This window comes from Nycticebus coucang, chromosome X, assembly GCF_027406575.1.
Source record: "Nycticebus coucang isolate mNycCou1 chromosome X, mNycCou1.pri, whole genome shotgun sequence".
Lineage (NCBI taxonomy): Eukaryota > Metazoa > Chordata > Mammalia > Primates > Lorisidae > Nycticebus > Nycticebus coucang.
In genome coordinates, this window is record NC_069804.1 from 147,393,652 (window position 1) to 147,405,990 (window position 12,339).

General features: G+C 35.1%; 1 pseudogene across 1 annotated transcript; it reads right to left on the reverse strand.

Annotated features, from left to right (window-relative positions):
* Positions 1 to 10,698: 10,698 nt before the first annotated feature.
* On the reverse strand, positions 10,699 to 11,847 carry LOC128577796 (store-operated calcium entry-associated regulatory factor-like; annotated as a pseudogene). Its single transcript, XR_008377627.1, has one exon. The product of XR_008377627.1 is annotated as a store-operated calcium entry-associated regulatory factor-like (transcript).
* Between the last annotated feature and the right edge of the window lie 492 nt (positions 11,848 to 12,339).

Sequence of the window (12,339 nt, forward strand, 5' to 3'; positions counted from 1 at the left end):
ACATGATTGCAAGAGGGACTTTACCTAACAAATGCAATCAGTGTAACCTGGCTTATTGTACCCTCAATGAATCCCCAACAATAAAAAATAAAAATAAAAAAAAAAAGCTCCTGTGCTTCAGTTTTTATGGACTCATTGGAGGTCACTAATGGCCTGGCCACATGGTCATGGAATAGGATAATAACAACCTGGCCTATTAAATGGATACCTATATGGGGCATGGCCCTATGGAAATCTGAGAGATCTTTTAAAGTAGGACATGCTGATATCCATCAGAAAAATTCACTTCCAGGTTTGTAAGGTGATTGGCATCCACAAGCAGATATGCCTGTGTGCTCACTTAAGGTGATCACCTTTGTCCATAAAATGAATGGATATGGGTAAAAATATAGAAGATAGGCTGAATCCAGACACATTTCTTTTGTATCCTCTTTGGCATACAATACTGATAATGAGTGTTCTGTATGGCAGCAAAAGAGAGACTGCAGATACCTATGTAGTAGATTTCCTAGTGGGAAGTCCCAAACATAGCTGGCAAGTGAGACTGATGCTGGTACCCCTGGAGGCTTACAAATGGATCTTAACAGTAATAGACATTGACTCTGGAATGGGCTTTACTTAGTAGGTAGAAGATGCAAATGTTTATAGAGTGCTATAGAAGGATCAGAACAGAAGATACTACACCAGTTTGGATGGCCAAGTCACATTTTCTAAGACCAAGGGATCTTAAAGAGTCTAAAAGTATTAGATGGTTTCAAATTTACACTAAAGTTGAAAAAGTTTTAAGACCTTTTAGATCATTATTAAAATAGCTTAATCTTGATACTTATGTAAAAATCATGTCACAACTTCGTGTCATTGTTTGAGGTCCTAAGAATAGGTGTTGAAGGTTTGTTCACTCTATAGTCAGGTAATATCTTGTTGATAAAATTTATTTTGAGAGGTTGGTATTTTGGAAAGATCGAATTGGTTAACATATTTAAGCAGAATGTGTTTTAAAGTTTCTACTATATTCCCAAAACTTAAAGAAAGATCTTATATTGTTCAGAATGACAAATCTTACTAAAATATTTGTTTCTTGGTAGGCTCTTTAAGTTTAAAACTAGTAATTAAAACTATATTTTGTTTTCTGCCTTGTGTTGTATCTCTAATATTCATAATCTGTAGAAAAGGTTAAATAATTTAATAACAGACATAAGTAAGCTGCTAAGATAAATAAATTAGGAAAATGTAAATAGGATAAGTGCATATAAAAATGTTATATAACTTTAAACATTAAAGTTTTGTTAAATAATAGATCTACATTAAATGTCTGTGTTTTTCAAGTTAATAAAAAATATATGGTAAAGGTCACCTTTGGCTTGTGAGGGCAGGCGTCTTACTAGGGGCCTAGGTCACAGCATCTGAGTTCCTCCTGTGGGAGCAGACCTACACTCGTGACAGGCCCAGGGACTCTTGGAAGGATTGGAGAAGCACACACTCCTGAGTGGAGTTTGGCAGTCAGATTGGGAGCTGTCTGGAGCAGTCCTGTTGTGCTTTGGCAGTGGGTGACTCATCCGCAAGGGGAAAGTTCCTGGACAGGGGGATGCCAGAAGCTTGTGTGGGTAGGCCTCTTGCTAAAGGCCTAAGGCAGGGCAGTTTCAGTTCTGCCTGCGGGGAGTGGACCTTTACTCGTGATAGGCCCAGGGACTCCCGCACTCCACAGGAAGAATTGTAGGGGAAAACCATGAGACCTATCTCTGAGGAATTGTTGAGAACTGAGGAATCCCAGATCTGTGGGGGCCAAATACTGAGGTACACGGGCAACCCCCAGGAACAAGTGAGCTGGCAAACTGCTCTAAGCCAGGGAGCCAAAGAGAGGTTAACAGCTGTGTTGTTTGTCCCCTAAATTCATAGCACCACCGGGTTTCTTGGCTACATCAAATCTCTGAGGGAGAATCTAAATTGAATTCTTCATGATGTTTTAGGTTGCCTCCCTAATGGAACAGATTCTTTTTTCCTTTTCTAAAATTTTTTTCTTTTGTTTTGGCATGCAAATTATCTTTTTATAATCTTTATGGGCATTATATTTTACTATTCAAATTATTAAAGCTATTCTTCTAAGAAAATTAGTATTATAGTATTCTGAAGAACAGAGATGATTCATAAGTGACAACTCTATATAAATCAATGACTGAAGTCTCAGTTTTGCCACTCTATGATACCATGCCAGTTTGGCCTCTGGGCACTTATAAAATTTTTCACTGACACATCTCATCTTGCCCGGAATGTGTGACAGGATGAGAAATATCATGTCATTCAGAATTTGATTATAAATATTTTCAAGAAGAAAGTTTTTGAACAAGTGGTAAATGAGAAAAATTTTTATGTGAGGAATACAACCCTTGTTTATTTATTTTTAACATGGGGTACAAATGATTTGGTTACATTGTTTACATTTGTGATCTAAAGTCCAAGTTGTAGCTGAGCCTCTTATTTAGGAGGTGTGCCCTATACCCTTACATTGTGCCCAGGTTAGAATTTACCAATCCCCCTCCCCGCTATTCTCCTCCCACATCCCCCCCCACTTGAGTTTAATTCAGTGTTTCTTTCATTTGGGCTTGTATTTTATCTAGTTTCAAATTTGTATCAAGTACATCATATACTTACTTTTCCATTCTTGTAAAACTTTACTAAGGAGAATATGATTCACCTCCATCCAGGTTAGTACAAAAGATGTGAAGTCTCCATCTTTTTATGGTTCAGTAGTATTCCATGATGTACATATACCACAGATTATTAATCCATTAAAGGAGGACAATCCTCTTTCAGACTATAAGACCCATAGATACTTAAGTATGAGAGAGCAGCCACATCTAAGTTCCCCTATTAAGATAAGTAATCATCTCTTGAAGCTGCTTTCCATGTGTATTCTAGATTTACTGCCACTGCAAGTAGCCGTAAATTAATCTAACAATGCTTCATGATGGACATCATAACTCCTACCTCATAGTTCACCAACATATAGCCAACAACTAATCAATATTATTTCTGCAAAACAATGAGAACTGTAACAAACAACTTTGTGTTAGCCCACTTTTTGCCTTTCAAAACTTGTTATAACAGAGGTCAAACAAAGTTCATACCTTGGTTTTGAGTCTTCCAGTAAGCTGTCCTCACCCTGGTTCGTGTTGGATAAACTGCTGTCCCTTGGTGCTGACTCATCTTTCCTGGGGTTAGATGTTGAGCTTCCTCACTGTTTGCTATAATATTTGATGACCCATGGACATCTTTGCTATCACCAAGAAGTAAATATCAAGCATATTATCTTGAACTATTGGTCTTTAGGACGGTCATCTTGAATGAGGAACTTGCAATCAATGAAGTTCCGTCAGGCTCTCCATCTGGCAAACCTATCTTCTTTCATTAAGGAGACAGACCTGTCTCCTTAATGAAAGAAGATAGGTTTATGCTTCTCTTTACATTATTGTTCAGCCATCCTGAATATCTGCAAATCCTGTGCGGGCCCCCAGCAAGGTGGGAGGCAGAAAGCCGGTTCCTCTGGAGTCACAGCAATGCCACGGTCCAGGGCCCTGCACGCGTAGGGTTGGACCCCAACTTCTCTCAGAGGTTGTCGCCTGTGGCAGCTGGGGCGCTGTCTAGGTTCAACCGGAGCGCCACCGGCCGGGCCCGCGAAGAGGGGCGGGAACTCTGGCCCCGCCGTCTGCCCGCCAGAAGGGGCTCCCACGTTCTCTCCGCCTGCCTGCTGTCGTTGGTGGCAAAGCCAACGCTACCGAGGTTGTGTTTATTTTTATTTATTCTTTATTCTCTGTTCTTCAGAATACCTAATATCTTCCAGTATATTGTCAAGTTCCCTGATTGTTTCTCTACCATTCTCTGATGTACTGTTGTACTCTAATAGTGATTTTTAAAGTACTTTATTTTTGCACCAGTTTAAGATTCACGGCAAAACTGAACAGAAGGAACTGAGATTTCCTATATACCCCTTTCACTCACATATACAAGCTTCCTCCATCATCTCACACCAGAGTGATACATTTATTTTAATTAATGAACTTACATAGATACATTGTTATCACACAAAGTTTAGAGTTTATATTAGAATTCACTCGGTGGTATACATGCTAAATGTTTGGACAAACTTATAATGGCATTTATCCACCACTATACTATACATAAAAAATTTACCCCATTTCTAGGTATCTACCCAGAATCTACCCTAATACTTTTGTATCTCCTACATATTTATCCCTCACATCCTGCTAAGCTCTGGCAACCAATGAACTTTTACTGTCTCCATACAGTATCCTTTTCCAGAATGTTATATAGTTGGAATTTTACCATATATAGGCTTTTTTTCAGATTTACTTCTCTCAATTAGTAATGTGTATTAAAGTTTCTTCAATGTTTTTTCATGGCCTGAGATTTTATCTTTTGTGATGAACATTATTCTCTTGTTTGGATGTGCCACAGTTTATTTACCTAGTCACCTACAGAAAGGCATCAGTTGCTTCCACATTTTGGCAATTATGAAAAAAGCTGCTACAAACATCTGTGTGTAGGTTTTTGTGTGGGCATAAGTTTTCAATTTTTTTGGATAAATACCAAGAAGCATGATTGCTAGAACACATGGTGGGAGTACATTTAGTTTTATAAGAAACTGCCCAACTGTTCTTCAGAGTTCCGATATCATACTGCATTCCCTTCAGAAATGAATGAGAGGTCCTCTGATTACATACCTTCAAAAGCATTTGGTATTGTCAGCATTCTGAATTTTGGCCATTCAAATATTGTTATCATGTGGTTGTTTTTTACCTAAATTCATATAATATTGGGCATGTTTTCTTCAGTGTGGTATCTGTTAAGGTCTTTGAGTTGTTCACTTATTTGTTGCTAAGGTTTACATGTTCTTTGCATATTTTGAATATCAATTCTTTATGAAATATGTCTTTTGGATATATTTTCTCCTAGTCTGTGCCTTCTTTTTTCCTTCCCTTGGCAGTATCTTCCCTGGAGCTGAAATTTTTCTATTTCTGAAATTGAGTTTATCAATTATCTTTTTTTTTTTTTTTCAAATTTGATGTTGTATCTAAAATGTTTCCAATCCAAGGTCATCTAGATTTTCTTCTATGTTATTATCTAGTTTTATAGTTTGGGGTTTTATATTAAGGTGTGTGATTTATCTTGAGTTAATTTTGTGAAGAATGTAAGGTCTGTGCATGGACTTTTTGTATATGGATGTCTAGTCAGTCTAGCCCCATTTATGGAAAAGCATATCTTTCTATGATGATTAGGGAGGGTGAGCATTTTTTCATGTGCTTGTGGGACATTCATCTATCTTTTTGAGAAAATGGTCTGTTCATGTTAACTTGCCTTTTTATTGACGGGGCTGTTTGCTTTTTTCTTGTTGATTTGCTTGAGTTCTTTGTATATTCTGGTCACTAACCCCTTGTCCAATTCATAACATGGATATTTTCTCCTATTCTGATGGTTGTCTATTTGATTTGTTTATTTTGTTTTTAGCAGTACAGAAGCTTTTTAATTTGATTAAGTTTTATTTATTTATTTTTATTGTTGCTGCACTTGCCAATAGGTTTTCCTCATGAACTACTTTGAGATATCACCTAACATCAGTGAGAATAGCCCACATCACAAGGTATCAAAGGTGCAGATGTTGGTGTGGGTGTGGAGAGAAGGGTATACTGATGTACTGTTGGAATTGCAAATTAGTATGGCCTTTTTGGAAAAAAGTATAGAGAATCTTCAAGGAACTAAAAGTAGACCTCCCGTTTGACCCTGTAACTCCATTAGTAGGTATCTATCCAGAAAAGAAATTCATTTTACCATAAGGACATTTGCACTCAACTGTTTATAGCAGCTCAGTTCACAATTGCAAAGGTGTGGAAACAACTCAAGTGTTCATCAATGTGGTACATGTATACCATGGAACACTATTCAGACATAAAAAGATGGAAACTTTGCATCTTTTGCATTTACCTGTATGGATTTAGAGAATATTCTCCTAAGTAAAGTACCTCAAGAATGGAAAAGCAAGCATCCCATGTACTCTGTACTAATCTTAAAATTATAGAACAACAACTATAGGCACATAAGAGAGAAAAACACAGTTAAATTCAAAAAGCAGAGAGGGGACTCGATCAGTTTCCACCTATCAGGTACAACATAGAGAGTATATGGCATGCTTCATGGGTGAAGAACTCAAATATAACTCAGACTTTGGATTTTTACCTTACAAACATAAATGTGTAACCTAATCATATGTACCATCATATTAACGTATAGTAAAAAAAAGAAAAGGATATCTTTTCTTCATTCTATTGCCTTTGCTCCTCTGTCAAAAATCAGTTCATGATGTTTATGTGGATTTATTTCTGGGTTTTCTATTCTGTTCCAATGATCTATGTGTTCATTCTTTTTCAAATAACACACTTTTTTGATAATTGAAGATGTATAGTAAGTCTAGAATGTGGGTAGTATCAATCCTCCAACGTTGTTCTCTTTCGATATTGTGCTCGCTTTATTAGGTCTTTCACTATTCCATGGAAACTTAGAATCAGTTTGTCAAAAGCCATTGCATAACTTTCTTAGGTTTTGATTATAATTTCATTGAATCTATACATCAAAGTATGAAAAACTCACATTTGATAGTATTGAGTCTTCTATGACCATGGAAGATCTATTCATTTATTTAATTCTACCTTGATTTATTTATTCAGTTTTGTAGTTTCCTTTATATAGTCTTATAATATGCTCTTATATTTATACTTATTTCATTTTTTGGAATGTTATTATAATTATGATATTTTAATTTCAAATTTCACTTGGTTATTGCTGTTATAGGAAGATGAATGACTTTTGTTTACTAAGTTTTATATCCTTCAACCTTACCATAATCAATAGTTTCATGAGGATTTTGTTGATTATTTTGAATTTTCTACATAGATGATTGTTATCTATAAAGATAATTTTAATTTTTCCCTCCCAAGCTATATAGATTTCAATTCTTAGTGCATTATCTAGGACTTCTCATAAATATTGAAGAGTAGTGGTAAAAGAGGACATAATTGTATTGTTCCTGAGCTTAGTGAAAAAGTTAGACTCTTATCATTAAGTGTGTAGTGGTTATGGTAGATTTCCTTCATAAAATTGAAGAAGATCCTATTTATTCATAGGTTACTTGCGATCTACTTTTACTCATAAACGGGTAGTAGATTTTGTGAAATTTTGATTAAATTTTGTGAGTTTTCTTCTTTTGTATGATAATGTGATAGATTTACATTGATTGATTTTTTTTATTGGGGGGGGAGTCGATGTGTTGATTATTTGTACAAATTGGAATGCTTACATCCTACTATGAAATTTGAAATAGCCTTGCATACTTGGAGTAAATTGTCATAGTGTACAGTTTTAATGTACTTTTTTTTTCCAATTTGCCTCTCAGTATTGAAAATTTTTGCATCTATGTCCATGAGAGACATTACTCTGTAGTTTTCCCTTATAGTGTTTCTGCCAGGTTTTGGTATTAAGATAGTGCTGGCCTCACAGAATGACTTGAAATGTAATTTTTTTCTTTTTTGATGTTGTGAAAGAGACTGTAGATAATTGACATAAGTAATGCTAAAAAGTTTGGTAGAGTTCAGCAGTAAACCTACTTTCTTCTTTGGAAAATTATTAACAACTGATTCAATTATATTAGCAGACATATGCCTATTCAGATTGCCTATTCTTCTTATGTAAATTTTGGTAGATTGTGTCTTTCAGAAAAATTAGTTTGTATAATCTAGGTTACCAACCTGTGGGCAAAAAATTCATTAATTATTCTTCTGAAAGACATACATATCCTTCTTAAAGGATCTACAGTGATGTCCTCTCTTCTATTTCTGATATTGGTAATTTCTAATCCCTTTTTTTTCATATTTAGACTATCTAGGGGGGTAATTCTATTAAACTTTTCAAATAACCACCTTTTCATTGCATTTATTTTCTATATTAGTCTCATGTTTTCAATTTTATTTAATTCTGCTTTAATATTTTTTCCTTTCTTTTGTTTTTTTTAAATTTAATTTCTCTTTTTCTAATTTCCTAAGATATATTTTTAGATAACTTATTTTAGATCTTTCTTATTTTCTAGTATTTATATTTAAAGTTATAAATTTCTCTCTGTGCCCTATTTTCACTGCATCCACACATTTTGATAATTTTTCTTTTTATTTTCATATAGTTAAAATATTATTTTTAAATTTCACGCAAAATTTCTTCTATAGTCCAGGTGGGGTTTTTTGGTATGTACTATCTAATCACTAAGTAGTTTTTTTTTTTTTCAATTTTCCACTATTTTTCTATTATTACCTTTAAGTTTAATTCCATGTAATTTAAGATCAAACACTGTATGATTTTTACTATTTTAAACATGCTAACTTAGGTTTCATAGCCCAGAATGTTGTCTATCATAGTGAATGTTCCATGTTATCTTGATAAAATGTATATTCTGCCATTGTTGGTTACATATACAGTCTGTAGGTATCTAGAATATTCAGTAGATTGATAGTATTCTTGAGTTCAACTATGTCCTTAACAAATTTCTGCCTGTTGTATCTGTACATTTCTGAGGAGGGGATGTGTAGCCTTCTACTATAATAGATTCATCTATTTTTCCTTAAGGTTTTATCTTTTTTTTTTTTTGTTCTATGTGTTTTGACATTGCATTATTAGGTATATCTCTCTTAATTATTTGTATATATTTGTGAGAATCGACAACTTTTATCATGATATAATGCCTATATTTACCCTTCTGATAATAATGATATTCCTTCTTCTGAAGCTTACTATTTCTGAAGTCAAAATAGCTATTCTTCCTTCTATTTTTCAAAGAAAACATTTAAAATACCAAATAATAAAATAAGTTTTAACAAAATAATGCTCCAAGATTGATCATCACAATTAGAACATTAGTAAGCCATAAGGGCTAAATTGGTGGCTGCAATGGTCATGATTCTGTTTTAATTTCACCTGCCTGGGTGGTGTCACTACTGCCTGAGGTTGGTTGGTGAGAGTTTATGGAGATTGATAAGCTGGTATTTTATCAGCTTTGACAATGGTGCACTGTTTCTATTTGAAGTGGAATTTGTGAATTTGTCAAACTGCACAGCTCAGCAGTATTTTTTAATTCTGTCTGCTTAATAGCCCAACATGTCAAATCAGGCCAAGAGAACACTGAAGGAAGAAAACAGATTTTTTTTTTTTTTATGAGGATTGGGAATTGTAATATTATCTTGTTTCTGCTAAAGACAAGATACTGCAATATCCAACATTAAAGAAATTCTATTCTTATCAGCATTATAGCATTCATAATACCACACATATTTTAAATTAGAGGAAGGAACACAAAAGGTTGTATTGTAGAACTTAAAAGATGAAAAGCAAAAGCAAAAAAAAAAATTTCAAGCAGCAATAAGACCTGAAAATAATGACACTGAAGCAACTTTAAAAGCATGTTATATACTCAGGAATAAGAGAAGTCCCTCAGTAATGTAGAAACTGTGAAAGAATGCACTGTTGAAGTTATAAGATTCTTAGACATGGATAACATTTCAAAATACAAAGGAATTAACTGATGCTACTGACTTGGCACAGGTTTTTATACTTAATTTGGGTCATAAAAGAAGATTTTTTTTTTTTTTTTTTTGCTACAAAGAGTTACTTACTTTGGGCACTCTTACAAACAGAACATAAGGAATAGATATTTTCAACAATTTTCAAGATAAATGTCATGAAGTTAGATTGAATTTGGTAAATTTAATGAGTGTATATTCAGACAGTGTACCTTCCATGACACTAAAACATTAGGGGTTTATTGCATAAAGAAAAAAGTATTGACAGATCCAGAAATTCCCATTTATTTTCATTATATTTTGCATCAGCAAAACTTCTGTGTTAAAACTTTGCAACAGTTATCAGTATTGTTTACTATATTTCTGCATATGAAGCATGGCATCATCAGTTCTGCAACATGCTAAAGTTGAAAGGTGAGTATTCAATGTAAATTTGTTGTATCATTCTAACATGTACGTGTAAGTGTGTTGGCTATTGCAGGAACCAATGTTAGCAAAAAGCATTTTTTTCTTTTTTTTGCAATTACAAGACCTTTATTGAAGCATTTGAACTTTGCCTCTTAGGAACTGGAGAAATATGGAGATTTCAAGCATTTTTGTCACCTCACAATTATTCATAACAACCTTCTAGATACTTATTTTCTATCTTTTCCTAAGAAAGAAAGGCAATTTTTACCAGAAGGCTACCACAACTGAAGGACTCGGAGTTCTAGAGCTCAAAAGGAGTCAGAACCCACAAATTAACATACTTAGTAGTCCAAAGCTTGGTTTAAATGTTTAAAGAACAGCAAACACCAAATAATATAAAACCAAATAGAATATTATTATCTCTAGGAAGTAATAACTCATCAACCACAACCCATCTAAGACTGAAATTTTCTGTGCTGTTTCTATAACGCCTTCATTCTTAATGCTTCCTACAAGAGGTTTTAGAAATTAAATAATATATTTTCATTATTCCAGACTAAACATCACTTTCTAAAACTGGAATGTACACCTGCGTGTTACACTAACACACAATTCAGAAATAGTTTGTCAGATGTCAACACTTGGCCTCAAATAATAGTATACAAAAAGCTATATGGAGCAAAACACCACAGAACTTTTGAAGATCCTCTTTCACCAGATGGTAGCAGGCAGCACTTTTTCTAAAGAGAAAATGATGAAAGATCAGAAATTTTGCATTCAATGTTTGACTTCAATTTTCTTCTTTAGCGTCTTCTGCTACCACCACATCCTGATGTAGTTCTGGTTTTCATATCTGAGTTTGCACCTGCTGAGTAGCCATTTGAGCTTCCATGAAGTGGTTAGTAAGTACGACTATTCCATGTGCTGGAGTGGAGTGGAGGGCAGGCTGGGTAGTAACATGAGTCCAAGAAAGGTATTGCTGCTCTATTGCTGCCAAACAAATATCCTAATATTCCTCCAGTTCCCAGACCAGTCTGTAACCCTGGACCTGAATTTTCATGTCTTTGTTGTCCTGTGAAAGCACTACCCAAAACCAAAAGTCACACCATGGCCAGTATTCTGTGGTACTGTGAATTCAGACTTAAAGCCTGCAGAAGAGGTCCTGCTGAGTTGGTGAATCTCTGATAATGGTGGGAAAATGGAGGATACTCAGAGTATGGTGGAGGAGAACAATGACCACTGCTAAGGAACAACTTATACACTGCAAAGACAATACCAAGCAGCACCACGATGGTAATCAGGCCGCCTATGCTGCAGGCATCTACGGAGTACCACTTGTTGTAATAATCAGAGAAAGCAGCAAAGCCGTGGTGTTTTCCAGACTCTTTAAATTTATTTAGGCCAAGTTCCATATAATCTAAATTATACTCCAAGCCACAGGAACATCTTAGTACATACTGGTCTTCAGAGGATTCATAGCCTTCACAGCTCACCACAGTTTTTCCGAATTTATAGGCAGCATCAAAATCAGTCTTACATTCCAACTGTACATCATAACCACCCAATCCTTTGTTCTGACACTGTATGACTTCTGGTGTAGAGGCATCACAACCAGCTGTGCCTCCAACACATTTCAACTGTGGGATTAGATCCAACCTGCAGGAAGTGGTGTATCGGTCATAGTGGAGGGTAAGAGCTTTCACATCCCTCAACAAAATTAAGTCAGGGTTGTTCCAGCCCAAGGCAGGGCCTGCAATCAGTGGAAGCAAAAGCAGGACGAGGAGGGGACAGCGCCAGGATGCTCCCAGCCAGCCCTGTTAGCTAAAATTTTATATCTGTGAGAACACATAGTTAAATTTTATGGAGAAGAGAATCAGCAATGTGTATTATTAAGAGAAGATTTCTATAGGAATGTAACATTTCTGTGTAGTGTGTCAAATAAAAATGACATACATATTTCCTTGTGAGGTAAAACAAACTGCACATATGATATTTTGCAAGATGTCCAAGAATTTTATTGGAGAAGACAATGAAAGTTTCACTGACTTTGAGAATCATGACAGCACACTCAAATGAGCATTTTAGCCTCACCTAGTTGATGCCATCAAGGCACCTAAAGAACTACAGATGGAATTTATTGAACTTTCAGCAACATGCCTAAAAAATGTTTTCTCACTTTTTAAGAACTTATTTCTGCAAATCTACATTATTCTGCCTAACCCAAATCAAGATGCCCTGAAAGTCACAAATGACTAATATCCATCTAGAGGATCAATTGAAACTGTGGACCTCCATGGCT